Source organism: Harpia harpyja, chromosome 2, assembly GCF_026419915.1.
Source record: "Harpia harpyja isolate bHarHar1 chromosome 2, bHarHar1 primary haplotype, whole genome shotgun sequence".
Lineage (NCBI taxonomy): Eukaryota > Metazoa > Chordata > Aves > Accipitriformes > Accipitridae > Harpia > Harpia harpyja.
The window spans coordinates 71,216,040-71,233,405 of record NC_068941.1 but is presented as its reverse complement, the minus strand read 5'-3'; the positions used below and the strand labels follow the sequence as shown (position 1 = coordinate 71,233,405).

General features: G+C 35.9%; 1 protein-coding gene across 4 annotated transcripts in view; it reads right to left on the bottom strand.

Annotated features, from left to right (window-relative positions):
- The window catches only part of KCNIP4 (potassium voltage-gated channel interacting protein 4), a 474,029-nt gene that overhangs the window by 415,221 nt on the left and 41,442 nt on the right, over positions 1–17,366 (bottom strand). Inside the window, exon 1 of one of the 4 annotated variants that reach the window (XM_052780363.1) lies at positions 12,968–13,114. The exons of the other annotated variants lie outside the window; for them this stretch is intronic. The gene's annotated coding sequence lies outside the window, so the exon portion shown is untranslated. Of the gene's footprint in view, positions 1–12,967; positions 13,115–17,366 lie in introns of those variants that run through there. 4 annotated transcript variants of the gene reach the window in all.

Here is a 17,366-nt window from a genome sequence, read left to right as displayed (position 1 = left end):
TACATGTACATCCAATGATAAAAGCACAATGGTATTAACAAGGGCAACGATCCTATCTACTTGATAGTTATACAAGGACCATATGACTCTTATGACCTTAAAGAACACAGAATTTCTAATTACAAGTGGGATAGTCACACTCAAAGAAAATAAAATACATAACTCTAGGGGGAAAAAAGCAATAAAATTCTCCTTTTCCATTGCAACTTTTAAGAACTTGTGAGAAGGGCATATTTATATATGTCTCCAGTCGTGGCCATTCAGAGGAATGTTAGAGCTCCTGATCAGGAAACCAGCAGGGTTTGCCCTGTCCTGAGCTGTTGTCTTCCTTCACTTCCTTCACAAGTTTCCCTTGGGGCATTAAGCTATACAGTTTTTCTTCTGAATGCAGCGACTTGTTATCCCAACCAAATAGTTTTTGCTAGCTTTGTTTCAATATGTCCTAACAATCACCAGGCTCAGGATCTGCGTGAAATGAATTCCAAATCAAGGTTTTCATCACTAAGCAATCCTAACACCTTTAGTCACATTTCTGTATGATCTGGAAATGGCTGTAAATACTGGAGGAATGAGTCTTTGGGTATAACATTCTATTAAATATGCTTAGCAATCTAGGTGTGTCGAACAAAAGCTTAGGTACCTTTGGAGGTTTTGTCTAACCTGAAAAGATAGGACAATCCATTTCTGATTAATAGAGCACTTCTGAATATCAAAGAATATAGAATCTGGGTGCAATTGGCTAGATATTCAGCAAAGTCCCTGCTGGCAACTTTTGTCAGTGACAGATAGGTTTATTACAGGCACCAGGGAAAAACCTAATCTTGTCAGCTTCATGACTCAAAGCACCACTGTAGATATCTGGTCTATAGGATACACTGTAGATAGTTCTTAATGTCTTGTGCAATGTACACAAAATAGAGAAGTGGCAAAATAAAGTTCTGAATGGGGTACAAGTAAAAATCTTTTGAACTTAACACTATAGGATATCATATGTAAGAAAAGAAATTAAGTGCAGTAAAATCCACACTATCCTGTGAGGCCCCTCTACTACTCTCAAGAAATACCCAGCCACACTGTGGATCTTCAGAGAAAATAATTAGAATGATTTCCTGATCACTTATCATCAAGATTATTCATTACCAATACTACTATCATACTTTTTGCCATATCTACACCAATGTCAAAGTTCATGAGAACAAAACCTTTCTGAGGCATTCAGCTGTTTCCATAAATTTCTCTATTAATCCCCTTTAAAAATGTCAGGTAGATCATTTAAATAATATCAAACTTGCCTTGCAATTCTTTCTTTTAAACTGCAGTGTTTAATGAGTTGTTGCCTACTATGGCATATGAGATTTGCCAGAATAAAGTAAGGTTATACTAATGTCACTGACTGCAAAGTATTGATCTTAGTATTTACGCAGATTTGTGGAATGCAAATATATCAATTGTGTATCAATTAAAATTACACTGATTAGATAGTTTATAATGGGAAAGAAAAATCGCATGTTCATATACTCAACTCTCTTTGTGCCAACACATTATCTTTACCCCATTAAAGAGCCTTATGCCATCTGTACCATCTGTGATACCAGCTGGTACATTGGTCCAAAAATATCTCTTCAATTATAGTATACTGATTAGGTTTTAGTATAGAATCAATTGTAGCTTAACTGAATTATAAAAATAAATTGGTATTATATTTTTTCTAATTCCTATGATTTGATTTTGGTAATGAAAATTCAAAAACTTCCTGTTCTTTTCCTAAGATTTGGAGATTTCATAATTTGCTTCACATAAAATGAAGTAAATAAAGAGTTAAAGTGAGGATATGGGTTAAATAAGTTAGGTATTGGGACCTTGTTCAAAATGAGACACTAACCATTTCTAGCAAAAATCAAATAAGGAGCTCTTTTTCTCCCACATTCTCCGAAACAAATATGGCATACATTAAAATGTAACTTTACAAAGCCAACAGATGGGTGATATTTTGTTTTCCTACATAAAGATTTATCTTATTCAGTATAGAGTTATTTTTATAAAGCAAATTGAATTAAATTCCTGCCACAATGAAACTTATGGCAAGATTCTCATTCATTTCAGCAAGCCAAGATTTAACATCACACAATTAACTGAAAGGTGTACATCCTTCTGTACCCCTCACACCTTTCACACTTTGTATCTTAGGGCCTGATCCTTTGATCAATCACATTACCCCTACTTTTAAGCAGAAGTACAAGCCAAGATCTGAGTTTTATGCTATAAATCCTTCACACTCGGAAATTTTGCTATATATATTAATTACATAGGAAGTATACATCAGAAGAACTGTACTGTGATCATAAATACTAACAGCATTAGTTCAGCTGCTTTCTACATATGCATTATGGTGCAACCTTTTAATGACACGATCAAGCGCTACAGTTTGAACAGGAGTTTCTTTTGATAAGTTAATTTAATTCATGGATATTACCTATTTACCAAATTCAAAACTTCACTCTTTCCACATTTTGTGCCCCCATAATTTACTTATCAAGCATTATTTAAAATCTGAGCTGAAAATACGATTTTCTATCATGTTCATCACTACAGTGTCTGAGTGCTTCACAAACATTACTATATTTATATTCACAACATCCCTGTGAGATGAGAGGGTATTATTATATCTACTTTATGCAGAACAGAAGCACAGTAAGATTAAGATCAAAGGTATTGACTAATTTGGGCACTTGGTAGGAAACTCATGGAAGCTCATTTTCACAATGCTTAATACACAGCCTTTCATATATGTTCAAAGCCAAGTTAGAAATGCTGCAAGTGCTCAATATTCTGCAAATCAAAGCCCAAGGATTCACTCAGAAAACAAGAAACACACAGTGTCAGTCCCTAAAGTTTATCTTAACTTGACTTCTCTAACATCACATAGGAACACTGTGGCAGAAGAAATCCAGTTCTCCAGTATAAATTAACCATATGGACCTCTTTTCTTTTCTGTGTCCTGTTTTGTTGACTACTTTTGTTGACTACTGTTCAGTCAACAGCTAAGGAATTGCACTGTTGTCTTCCTTAGAAGCATTTCTATAAATCTTTTCATCACTTCAGAGTTTCCACTCTACTAAAAAGTAGAGGTTTTTTTGGTTTCAGGCAAAATCGACAGCTAAGAAACTGATAGCTGCTGTAGGTTATTGTGCCCCCATATAATTCAAAGCTAGAGGGACACGGAATAATTTCTGGGTTTACAGACATTTTCTCACAGCAGAAAATATTGAGATTCAGAAACACGAGGATCAATTTTAAGGTATTGTAGGGACATACTGTGACGTTTTCCCTCCTCCATCTAAGTTTGATTTTTCTCATTGGTCATTTTTCATCTCAGTTGCATCAGAAGTGGTATGAACTAAGGGAATTAGTTAAAGCAGTCAAACTATGACAGCTTGGGAAGGCAGCTCTTGTCAACTGAAGGGTCTTAAGTTAAAAAAATTTACCTCTCAACCAGCAAAGATAAATACAAACCTGTGCAATGATAAACACAAACCTGTGCAAAGGTAAACACAAACCTGTGCAAAGATAAACATAGAGACATTTATAACAGCTCAGCTGATAGATGCTACACTCAAAAGCTGTAGTATTTTTATGGTTTTAAATATACTATACATGAGGTATAACAAGGAAGTCAGATGAAGTGATGCTAGTTATAGTCAGAGGAACTTGGTGATGTGAATTGACAGAGATTTAAATACTATGTATTCTTGCTGTCAGTCACTGTTGCTGCAACATTCAAGACAACCTTAACCTATGCATCTGCTTAAGGCAGAAGTAGGTAATGAAACCAGCTCCACATTTCTGTTGCCCTAGACCTTGTGTTCTTGTGTTGTCAGAAATACGGGTTTTTTTACTGTTGGGAATGATGACCCCAGCTCGCCCAAGTATCTTGCTTTTGCACTCACAGGGCCAAAGAGATCACAAATTAAATGATGTATTAGAAAAGAATTTTTAGTATTATAGGTATTAAACTTTTTCAATTTGTTGACCTATTATAATTCTTCTTTTCCCAGCCTGTATAACAAAGAAATCAGGTTGGCCTCAAAGGTGGAAGGTTACGGAGAACAGTACAAGAAGTGCTTAGGTAGCTCAGTATTTCCAGCATCATTTTCTGTGACATATGTGAAATCAAGTATGCCTTCTGCTTTGCTACACAGCACAGGTTTGTTGGCATTTGGTTGAGGTAATCCGCAAAATTCAGTTGCAGTGTTGCCACATATGACTAATACAGTCATTGTGCCCACTAAACATTTAGATGGCTCAGTGAAGAACTCCAGCTTCATATGGACTTTTTCTTAGTCTCTTGCACACAGAAAGGATGAATAAGAAAATTAAAGAATAACTGAGAACACATATCCTTGCCAAGAAGATAATGCTACTTGAAGGAACAGCAGGGAGGACCGAGCAGGATGGCATCATGGCAGCAATGAAGAGCACGAAGTCCTCCCACTTACCCCTTTTGGGCTGAAAGGAGGGCAAATCTATCCTGTCAGAACTGTCGCCTGCCAGAAGAACTGTCAAGACCACACTGCAGACTCCAATGGAAACAAGCACGCAAGAAAGGTGACAGCAGCAATAAATTGAATGGGGAAAAAAAAGGCAAACAAAGCAACATGTAATTTTGTTGTTCTGGTCATTCTGGTTTATTTGTTTCTTACTGTTTTTCCCTCCCTTCTTCTGCCCTAACTTTCCACTTCTAAAATATGTTGGTTTTCCTTTTAATTTGATCCTTGGTGAAAAGTTATCCAGTCATAATGCTTCACCATGCCAAAAAATAAAAAAAAAGGAAAAAAGCTGGCTTTGCATACTTTAAAGAAGCTGTTTCTGACAGTTTACTTGATCTGCAGTAGAAGTGCTCCTTCTAGTTGCAGGATTTTTTCCAAGGACAGATGCTTGCAAACACAGTTGTGTTATACTGCACTAATATTCAGTACACTTCAGTAAACAAAATGCAGATATCGTTAACCACCACAACAAATTCAGTTCTTTATGGGCCATACCATTTATAAAAAGACATTCAGAGCTATCATTTAATCTGGAACACTCTCAATATATTTAGCCATTTAAATTGCTGGAATAATGCCCAGATGGAAAGTGGCAAGATATTTAAAGATTGATTCCATTTTCTAAGTATGCCATGAATATAAAAGTCCTTCCACTTAATCTAATACACTTCTTTGGCCTATTAGTTTTTGATTGATAGAATGTTTTGAAATAAAAAAGCAGCAGTTGGCAGACACAGCAGAAATCAAAGATACTGTGAGTACAGAGACTAAATAGAGACTAAATAGAAGTATATATTGGTTTCATAAAGGATACATCTGAGTTTCCCAAAAGTGGTGATCCTCTACATTTATTATATTCCAAACCTTTGATTGTTAGAATTTGATTTTTAAGTAACAGGTTTTCAATAAATTAGCAACTGTGGTTTGTTTTTTTTTTAATGAGGCACTGACCTTTGTACAACAATGAAGGAAAATTTTGGGAAACAAAATTAGACATTAGATTTTCAAATGGAGGGTCAGAACTTCACAGTTTGCTTTCATGTTCAGGGCATATAGTTTCTATATTGTATTGCAATGGATCATTTTTAAATATCTACATGGTATTGAAGCAGTAACTCCAATTCTACTAAAGAAATAAAGAGAATTAGGGAAACAATTATATTTCTGATATAACTAGCCAATTAAAGAGCAGTTAATCAGCTATTCCTTTTATTCTTTGGCCAAATTCAAGAAGATGCTAGGATTGTTTTTCCTAACAGTTTAAACTGATTGAAGAATAAGGTGATCATTGGTAAGTAGGATTAATGATCTCAATGGAAAAATAAAATTTCATTATGCAGAGTCCAGAGTGACATCCCTGGAAAGGTTCCAGTCAGCCCGATGGTTCCTCATGCTTTTTCTATGAAAAGAAAACACACATTCACTATGATTAATCAAAAACTAAATGGTTAATAAAAAGGGTCTATTCAAAGCTCTTAATTAGAGCTAGTTTAAAACTGTGCACTGTCTCTTAGGAAGCTTATGCAAACTGCTTGGTGCCAACACTGGTCAGTAGGAAAAGAAAGAGAGGAGAAGCAAAGAGCAAAAAAAGCTTGGGACTTCAACATGCTCTTCTGTAAATGTAGAATTTTTAGGCAGCAATCTGGCATGAGTTAATGCTTCATCCTCCAATATCATGTCCCTCCTAGTAACTGTAACGCTGGGATTACAAAGGTGGCAATTGCGGGAGACCATAAAAATCCATTCTGACAAGAAGGAAACAAACCTCTAAGAGAAAAGGAGAAACACACCTTGTTGTGCAATGTTTATATAGCCAGGGAAGCATAAAGCAGAAACTCCATAAAGTCATACACTCATTTTTCTGGGCCATGTTTCTCAGGGGTTAACTGTGGAGCATATTTAATCCTTTGAATGTCAAACCCCGAGGAAATCTAATTCCCACGAAATATCCTTCTCCTTACAAGCACATTCACTCTAAGGAGAACTGACTTCATAATCTGCACTTTGCAACTTGCTATCTTTGTATTAAGCGTCTTTAAAAACTCAATTATGGATAATACTTTTATAGGCACAAATAACTGTTTCAAGGGCTCTGAAGAGGCAGGGATGAATTCTCCCCAAACTGTAAACTAGTGGTTATTGCAAGATTTGTGCAATTTTATTTTTAAATTTGGAAATGTTTATAAAAACCTTATATGTACAGAGTAAAGCAGCAAGGTCTTTTGTCATGTCTGTGGTCTCTAAGTATTAATTCTAAAATTTTAAGTAGCATTAAAAGCTTCAGAAGATATATGTTCATATTGTTTTTCTAAGAGAAATATAGGAGAGTGATTATTAAACCTTCTTGAGCCAAAAATTATGCTAAATAATTTTATACATACTTACAAAAGTGTGTGTTAGAGCCTCACATTTTCATTAGCTACATGCATTGCTCAATTTAGCAAGTCTGTACACAAACACACAGTAAAAGCCCTTTCCAAAACATTAATCACTCTGGAATAATCACTCTGGAATGATTCTAAGTTGTGAGAATCAATGTTTTTTCAATTCCCCTTTTAATGACGTGAAAGATAACAAACATTCCTGCATAACACACTTTCCTGTTAATTTGTGCCATTAACTATTACTGCTACCCTGAAGAGAGTATTAGAAGTCTTACTGAGATTAGATCACTCTGTGCTACAAATTTAAAAGAAAATTACATTCACCAGGGAGAGCCTCTAATTTTATTGCCATAATTTGTCTTTCAGAGTTAGCATTTGGCAAGAAGGGAACAAACTACAAGGTTCCCCTTTTGCCAGGTCTCTTAATACAAACTCCTTTGTCTGAGATTATAATCGCTGAATAGGCTTTGGTGGAAAGCAAACAAAAAATATTAAAAATAGATGATTTTCCCTTACTTTTTTTCCTTTTCTTTTCACCATGTTTTATTAGCATTTTTTAAACAGTACCTTCATACCTAGCAAATATGTACAACTACATCTCTATTCTAATTTGGAGAACTATTTAGCTAAGAGTAGAGTCCTATATTGGTTTCAGGGAAAAAATCTGAAATAAAAAATCTTATTACTGCAACACTTTTACAAATAAATGGAATATATCCACATTTTCCATCCAGTTCAGTGACTTGAAAAGATAAGTATATACAATGTATGCAGTATGCGTTCAGAAGGTGAAATTTTTGTAACCTAAAATGGAACATTTGCACAGTGAGCCAGAAAGTATAAGGCACCACAAAACCTTGACGTATTAGAGACGAATAAGAAAACAGTGTAATTCCATTGTAATAAAAGAAATACCTAAAGCAATACTGAGCAATGTTCATCTTCTCTGAAAAATGTTATTAAAAGACACAAAGTGAATAAGGTTTTAATCCCATAACTTTTCCTGGGTTTAGTAGCTAGCTCACTTAAGATTAACATGTACACCAAGAGCATCGTCATCAAATTGTAAAACATTTTCATAAATATTTCAAATAGATGAAATGGGCTAAACATTGTTCATTTTGAATTCCCAAGTAAATTTCTCTTCTTTTAGTTTTTACAAAATAAAGATTTCTGTGCTGCCTAAAACCAGGAAAGGTTCAATTTTTAAATGGATTTCTGTGTCTGTCTTCAGAGCATAGAATCTCAGATATGTTAATACGTGTAATAATAGGCTACAAAGCCTGCTTATTGAGCAATTAGGAAAGATTTCATAGTATATGGTATAATTATTTGCAGGTTGACCTTCTAGAATGGAAAGGAGAAGGGGGTCTGGCAAGGGACATGGTCCTTGGTATCTCTCTCTCTTTCTCCCACCGTTCCTTCCCTTCCTCCATCCCCCTCTCTCTTTTTTCTTCTCTTATAGGCTTTCAGACTCAAAATAGCAAAGTCATGTGAACTTCAGTTCTATAGGCACATAAGACAAATTTTTCCTACTGCCCATATGAAGTTCTGTGAAGTCCTCTCATGATGTAAATTTGTAAATTCAATAGAAACCCAACATTGCTCAAAGCATCTGTGAGAAAACTGGGGGAAAAAAATCCTAGGAAAACTACATGAAGTCGTTTGACATGACATGAAGTAAAAAACGACACATCTGACATGCCATAAAAATTCAATTACTGGATAAGTTAAGATCTGAACAGTATATCAGCAATCCTTTAAGAGAGGACTGTTAGTGAAGAGTAGCTACTGGGACAAGGGAATGAACACAGGAGGATATGCTATTCCTGACACTGGATATCTGTTATTTATTGTTGTTGTCTGTCATTTTTATCTATGCCATTTATTTCATGTTCTTCCTGTAGGGAAGGGTAACTAGGACCAGGCAGATTTCAGTAACTGTCACTCCATGCACAAGCAAACAAAAATAAGATGCTTTTGCTTAAGTAATAAAGTTAGGAAACAACTCTTGTCTCCTAATTAGTAGTCATGATAGTTTCTAATTAAAGCAGTTGAGGGCTTTGATAGTGGATTACAAACCCTGTATGTAATCCTGCTGTCATCTCTGTCTACCTTTCAGGTTGTCTTTGCCTCATTGCTTCACTGCTGAATAGAAAAGAGGTACAAACAGGCACACAAGAATTAATGTTGAGAGACATTGGAAGAATGTTTCAGTCCAAAGGATCTGTGTTCAATATTAATAAATGTTCCTGTTAATTTTGAACAACTGGGAGGAAAACTTATTTTCAGGGTCTGAGAAGTGACTGGATTTCAAAGTAATGCTCAACATATTTGCATAGGAGAAGAAAAGGCAAATGGACCACAGGGGACAAACTATTATTCTATTCACAAGAAGTCCATATTTAAAAAAACAGTACTGACAATCTCCAGCAGGAATTTTTTGAATTATCCAAGGTCTGAGCGTATATGAAGTACCTAGGGAGAGCAGAACGTTTAACAAGTTCTCAAATAACTTGGGTTATTTTTTCTTTAAATATTTTGCCAAATGTACTGTTTGACAGGGAAATATACACACATTGATTGACAGCTTGGAATTATTCCTAAATTATTCATATCTCAACTCATAAATACATGGCTTAAGGAAACACAAACAATGTAAAAAGTTTATAAAAAAACAGATGATAATCCATAATATTTTTAGCAGCATGTAATGCAGAGTCAGCAGCACAATTCCTCCAAATTTATCTTTGTGACAGACAACTTGTCCACTTGGTGTCTCTCATTTGCATTTTATAAAATCTGCAGCAGAATGTATATTCATGGCATGGAATGGTCAGGAACAACTCATAACTGCCCTAGGTTAACTGAGTAGGTTGCAATTTAGTGAGGAGGTACTTCAGGGCTGCTCATTTTTGAAAGTGAAACCCTCCAGTTTTTCAACACATGCTTTGCACTTGGGTCCAGAGCTTATTGCAGTATCGAGCTCTCACTGTTGTATACCTGGCAATAGTGACAGTCTGTTCCTCTAGCCTTAGTTACAAGATATTTGCTCTCCAAAAATACTGTGTGAGGGAATTAGTCAATTACAGAGCCTTGAGCACTGACTAAAATAGTGTCTTTAGTGTGGAATAATTTCCCATTGACAACTATGTTATTCCATTTACTTTTCTTTGAAATACAATGAGGCTTTTTTTTTTTTTTTTAATTCTCTTGTTCTTCCTTTGGAGCAATCACTACTGCATTAAAGTCATGCTGTTTAAATACTGTATGGAAAAGGGTTTAGTGTAATTATCTTTCCAGTATGTATGCTATAACATTCTTCTTATTTCAATGAGAGATGTTGAAGTGGGAAGAGCAGGAAGACAACCCCAGTGACAAAACATTCTAAGATTTTATAATACGAGTGAAGATTATTCATTCTGAAAATAGAGTTAAATCACCTGAACATTGCAGTAAATCAAATATTTATTTCCCTGCTCCAAATTCATAAATGAAAATTGTCTCTGAAAGTATAATTAATTCTATGAAGTTAAAACATGTTGACAAACTCAGTTTCAAGATCATACAAATAAACTAAAATATGAAAAAAAACTGAACAGAAATAATCTCTGTTTTAAAAGAAAGATCAAATATGCATTACTTTACAGTATTTACAGCTACAAACTGTTATAATGGCAGTGAATTACCAAATAATTCAGTATTTAGAGTTTTCACTATTTTTTAAAAATATGAACAAAACCATTTCAGTTGTTTTTTTAAGTACTAAACTACAAGCTTTAACTGCCTTATGACTATTTTTATACCACTTTACTAGTATAAGGTAGCTTAAGACAACCAATGGGGAATCCGATTTGTGTAAAAGAATACCTAAGTGGGAATAAGCCACCACAACATCATTTGCAAGCCCACCTTCATCCTGCCGATAGAAAACAGTAAGTATTGACCAAGTACCTCAGTAGTCAGGTGCTCTGTAGCTACCACAGCACTGTCATGGGTACTAGGAGGAAGGTTAAATTACAGCAGACTTAACTTATTCCAGAGAACGGATGAGCATCTCCATGGCCAAGCCTAGGGGGTTTCAGAAATGCCACATTGTTTACATGTATGAAATCTTACCTAGCTGCAGCTCAGGAACTCAGTGGGATATGCCATATACAACTTGTGTTACAGATGTCAGTAGGCTCTAGTATTGAAGTCCAAGAAAACCTATTTGGCCAGTGAGGTCACCTTGGACAACAGAACAGTGCTGAAGAAAGTACGTCAGGACACCAGCCTTCTTGATCCTGATAAATATTCAAAGGTTCTTGTAAAGGTATCCCTATGGGAATATGCTTTCTATAATTTCATACTAGATAAAGCAAAATTAATAGCTTCATTTTGAGTTAACTATGTGTTCGATTCTGATTTTGTTTCTGTTGGAGTAACCCAGAGTAACTGAGCCTGATTTTACTGTGATTCATATATCTGCTAATTCAATTTACCAAGACAAAATAAATCCTTAATTCTATCATGACTTATTGACTGTTTAAAGACCCTTTCCACAGGTGCAAATTATTAGCCAGTTTAAAGGTACTGAAGAATCAGACCTATTAACTTCAGTGCAAGTTGCTTTAGATTCACACACCATTTTTAGAGAGCTGATTCCTTAAGCCTACTGAGATGGCTGATAAATAACCCAATGAAAAAAAAATTCTAAAATTCCCATGAACAAAAGGACGAAAGTTTTGAAAGGGTTATAGCAAATTCATTCTTGCTTCATTAGCTCCAGTAACAATACAAAAAATAAATGAAAGTGCAGAGAATTACAGGTACAAACTTATACAGTAATCAGAAATCAAACATGTATTCAGCAAACCATAATATGCATGGTGATTAAAGCAGCCATTTGTTGGAAATATTACCCTAAAGCTTTAAAAATGAGTGGCCAAGAATAGCTAAATGATTATGTTTAGATTAAAAAGCATATCAAACACTTGTTTACTTGGATAATACAGGGATAAGGGCAGTTTAAAACCAGAGGTAGGTTGTATTTAATGAGCTCATTGTTTCTAAATGCTGAAACTAAGCTACTGGAGCATATCCTTTAAAGTAAATGTGTAAATAAAATAATATATCAGTCAGGATATGGTGACTTAGTTCTTCATGACAAAACAATGTCACGCATTTTCTTCATTCTGTTTGACACAAATTCAATATACTGAGGACCTGGGGTTTTTATTGTCATAAACTGTGTGCAAGGGGATGAAAAATGCTGCCAAAACACAGAAGGATTGTTTGGGGCAGTGTTTCTTGTTTTGTTTTTACATGATGTTGCAAAGTACAAATATGATGGTAAAAAGAGGAATCAGTGCTGAATAAAATCCTTAACTGTGTTTATGTTCCTGAGGAAAATAATGTGAAGCAGATTAACCATCACTTGCAGGATGGTTGCCGTTTAATTTATTATTCATAAAAGAGTTAGACTTTCAATGGGTGAGATATTTCACAGCCAACTTCCAATTTAAAAAGAAGCATTTCTTTCAGTATTTATTAATAAATACAGTACATAGCATCATTATGTATAAAAGTGACAGGATGTTACCTTTCTCCATTTCCTCAAAGACAAAGGGATTGATAATGTAATTTCCATGTAAATATACTCTGACAGTGATCAAAAGAGGTTTTACTCATCAAAACAGATTTTTGGGTTGGGCCCTTATAAATGAATATATTTAATTGCTGGGATTTTACATTTATTCATTTATCTTCTGATTGAAGGATTTATTTTTTTCTGCAGACCTTTTCTGCAGACCATGTATTTTGATGTGCTGCAAAATGAATGCTCATGCAGTACAATTTTTTATATCACATTATGATAAAACACCTTCAATCAAAGCTGTACCATTTTTAATCTCTTTGCACAATAGACCCAAGACAGCAGAGACTTTTTGTACCTGTAACTTGACTGATGCTAAATTCAGTAATACCACTGTATCAGAATTCTTGGAAAGACAACAATTTCTCCTACACTAAAAAATTCAATAGGAAAGGTACCTTTAGTGCTCAAACTTTTCCAGGCAAAAATTCGCTTTATCAAGCAGCAATTCCTAAGCAATTTCTGGCAGCTTGCAGGCTTCTGATGATACTGTTGCAAATCTTCATTCTCTTCATGTGTTTTCTTCTCAGGGGCTAACACTTCCATCCCTAACAAAAACTTAACCTTTAGTTTTCCTGAAGGATATATACACAACTTAAATCCATAGACTGGGTGTAAGGGAGATGGGGGGAGAAGGGAGGACATGGACTGGGGATAAAGGGAAAGGCTTTAGGGTCTCATTAACTATTATTCTTAGCTCATACATTCTCAGTATTAATTAACGTAAATGGAATTACTGTATTCATATTCTTTTGAATTATTTATCTGGAACATTAATGTATTTGTAAAAAATACAGATGGGGAAAAATCATATTTTATCTACTATTTAAAAAAAACTTTGATTTTACTTAAATGATACAAATTATATAACATCTTTAGATGGTAAATAAATATTTACCTCTTACCTTAGTCGGTTGTTTAGGTAAAGGAAATAATGTAATCCTCTATGCATGAACCTATTATCCTTCCTATCTTAGCTTGCCTTACATCAGTGTCATAGAGCAGAGCTGCATTCCTCTAGCTGTTATTGAAAGACAGCTGCTCTACCCAGAAAAGATGAATAGTTGGGTTTCTGTGCAGCCTTAATGCCACTGTCACTCAAATGCAGAAAAGCAGCTGAGCCACTTAAAGCCAGTTGTACACTTGGGGACCATTTCTCTACACTACCTTCTGATTCACACAGACAGACCAATAAGTTTCTGTACGACATTATTTTTCTTGATAGACTGCCACTTGGAAGGAGTGGGGAGCAATTAGCAACAACCAACACCGACTAGGACGTAACCAAAGCCCTACTCAGGGGCCACAAACCCAAGAAAAGGCACCTACCCAGTGCTCCAGGACTTTCATGCTACTCCAAGGTCACGCAAGAGTCCTAAACAGCATTCCCGTTTGCTCTTCAGCGAGCTCCAGCCTGAGATGCCAAGGAGATGCCGCTGAGGACAGAACCAAACTGTAATCTGCAGCAGCCCTTTGACAACCAGCCATAGACTGCACCAGGGGAGCTACTCTAGTTACAAACAATAACTGCGCCCAGACAGGACCAGGACACCAAAGTGGCCACTATTTCACTCCCCTGCTTTTCCCTCACGCTGTGCTCTCACCCACAATCTGAATCTAACAACATTAAACACAGTTTGAGCTCTAAAGACAAAAGGTAGGAAAGAGTCAAAGAAAAAAAAAAAAAATTGGCATTGGTCACAGTATACACCAGAGTTTGAGAAACGAAGCTGACTTTTCAATTGTAAACTTACTGCTTCCTAAAGAAAGCAAGCATGACGTAACACATGACCTCACTGCGTGCATTTGCATCAGGAGTTTCTACTGATTATGCAAAACAATCAAGGAACAAGTTTCCATTTCCTGAAATTTATTTTTTAAAAGATACTAGAACTCCAAGGTTTTTTTAATCAGGCAGCTTTCCTTCTAACTGAATTAATCTTATTGCCGACTACATAACTTTGCAAGTTTCATGTATGTGAAATTTCATGCATACATTTGAACCATGGCTTAACTATCTTGCTTTGTGCAAAATGTTACACACAAAACTCACCTATAACAACTGGAGACATCTCAGATCTATCAGCACAGGCTAGGATGGATTTTTTTAAGCACACTAATTCCACCTCTGGAAACAGCCTATCAATCAGCAGTGAATTCTATTCATAACAGCAGAGAAGCATGGGCCTTAACAACCAATTTTTAGGCAGCCAAAGTAAAGGGGAGCACTTCCATTCAGATTCATATCAAGGGATATATTTCAGGCCCATCGCTATTTAGAATGGAACGCGGCTTGAATTTGCACTGTTGGAACAGTGCTTGCTCGTATCAGGCCCTTAGAGTCCCACGGCATGACACAGCATTCCAGTCATGGCTGTATTCCCATCACAAGCCTCTACCAAAGTGAGCTGAATTTCAATCTGGTAACAGAGTTTCTGAAACTTCTGAAACTTCAGCAGAGAAACACCTTCCAGCTTAAGCATATTTCACAGCTCTCTTATCTTATATCTTTCAAAGGTGCCATTCTGAGAATAAATATTAGTTTTACATTGGCGTTTTACTGTGCTAAGAAATACATTTTCACCACAGAAGATTTAGTCTGGATTTCCAGTTGACTCCTGGAACAGAATTTTGAGTTGCAAGAGCAAAGCACGAATGTTAGTTATTGCATAGAAATAATAGCTATTTTTAAAAGATAATGCTCTCAACTATTTCTACATTCCGTCTTCAAATGAAACTAATGCACTGTAGAAATTAACTCAAATGCTAGCTCTCACAACATATTCTGTCACACCCCTCAGAGTGCCAGTTCAGAGCTCCCTCATCTCAGAGATTCATTAATCCAAAGGTAATGTGAATGGGGAAGTAGACACAGGAGCTGAAACAAGCACCTGGGGAAATTATGCCATGATGGGATAGTAAACAGGAGTGCATACTGCCTAGATGTGGAACAACTGTTCACAGGCAATTGGAGAGGGTTGCTGGATATGGCCCCATATTAGCATTTGAATAAGGTCTTCAGGAGGGACAAGAATACAGAGGAGCTTTGCCAGAGATGGGATATATGAAGGCACAAATTCAATGACGCTACTCAAGAGGATATGGAGAGGTAGAACCCTTGCTGAAATCTTTAGGATTTTCTTATGTGCAGCTGAAAACTGTGTCTTATTTGCCATGATGCAAATAGCTTCACTCAAGATTTAACTCTAGAAGGAAGCATTTTTTCTAAAAATGCTTCAGAAGATGTCAAAGTGTTCAGATTACACTGTATCTGCTTCCTTACTTCAAACCTTAATCAACTCCATAGCAATTTTCTTCTACAATAGAAGTATACATGAATCAGATGTTCTTTGCGGCACTAATCGTTATGCTAGAATTTTGTAGTGAGTTTAAAATAAACTTAAGCTGTAGAATAGTAAAGTTCAAGGCACCATTGAATTTTTCCAAGCAAATGACACTGGACCTCATATATTCATAATAATCTATAAAGGAATTAATGTCACTATTCTGAAGCAATGCACTTGATTTACCTCTTTCTCCTCTGCAGATCATGTGCTCTGACTTTGAGAAAAGGAAGTGGATTGATACTGAATTCCACATTTACAAACCCAAGGACTGTAAAAAATTCATTACATCTAATACTGGGAAAAACTGGTCATGTTGTAAGTAACATGAGAAAAGTATCACGTGTGGAAAGGATTTCAACCCAGGCTGCACGGGATCCTTCCTTTCCCTAAATACATTCAATCATTGAATAATTTAGGCGAAATGAAAAAGGGACCTAAAGAGCACCCTGGGAGTACATTAACTGTGGGTGATCAGTGGAAGGCTGAACTCTTCAGCATGTTCAAATGAGCAGCCAGTTTCTGAAATTAAGGCACGTGTGTCACCTGTATGGGACTGGTACCTAGAAGTTACTGAGCCTGAGCAACCTCAGGATCTGGGGATGGGGAGATCTTCCAACTGGGAGTGAGTAGTGAAACAGGTAAGAAAGAAAATAAACAGAACTATGTACTAGTGGGAATATCAACAACAAGACAATGTGGAGAAACGATCTGCAAAACCCGTGGAATGTCTCTGCTCTGAACGCTTACTTGTTACCATGGAAGTAATGAGGAACCTGCACTCATCCTGACCATGTGCCTCAAGTCAGGAAAGGCAAACTTTTTACTGCAGCAGCAACAGTGCATGGAGATGGGGACTGCCTAAAGAAAGCAGGTTTTCGTTATTTCACATTACCAGATTTCATCTGTAATCAGTTACATCTGAAAATAAAACTGGTTTTCTGTATAAAAAGTTGTTAATTTCCTATTGATCATTAAATAACTGCTTTTATGAGTGATTTAAATCATGTCAGTTAAAAACTCCAGAAAGTCACAAGCTGATGAATCATATAAGTGCTATGTGATGCCACACAGCTACAGACATTTTGAGCAGTATTTATTGGAGCTACAAGGGAATGTCTTTTAACTGGGTATACATGAACATGGCTGCAATAACAGCATGTATGCAAGTTGTCTCTTAATATTGCTTGATCAGATTTGAATTTTGGGAATACAGAACTGCACTTTCTGTGGACTTATTGAAAACTATACAATTCTTCACCTGATAATGAAATAACAGTTGGAAAGACCAGAAGCATCATTACAGAGTGAGAAATGGTTCAGGAATATTCCAGATGAAACAGTCAAAACTGACATGGCATCTATATGGGTTTTTGGGGGGAATCTCTACAGAACTGATTAGTTGCATTAATTGATTAACACAACTATTTCAAAAACCTTCACTGATGACTAC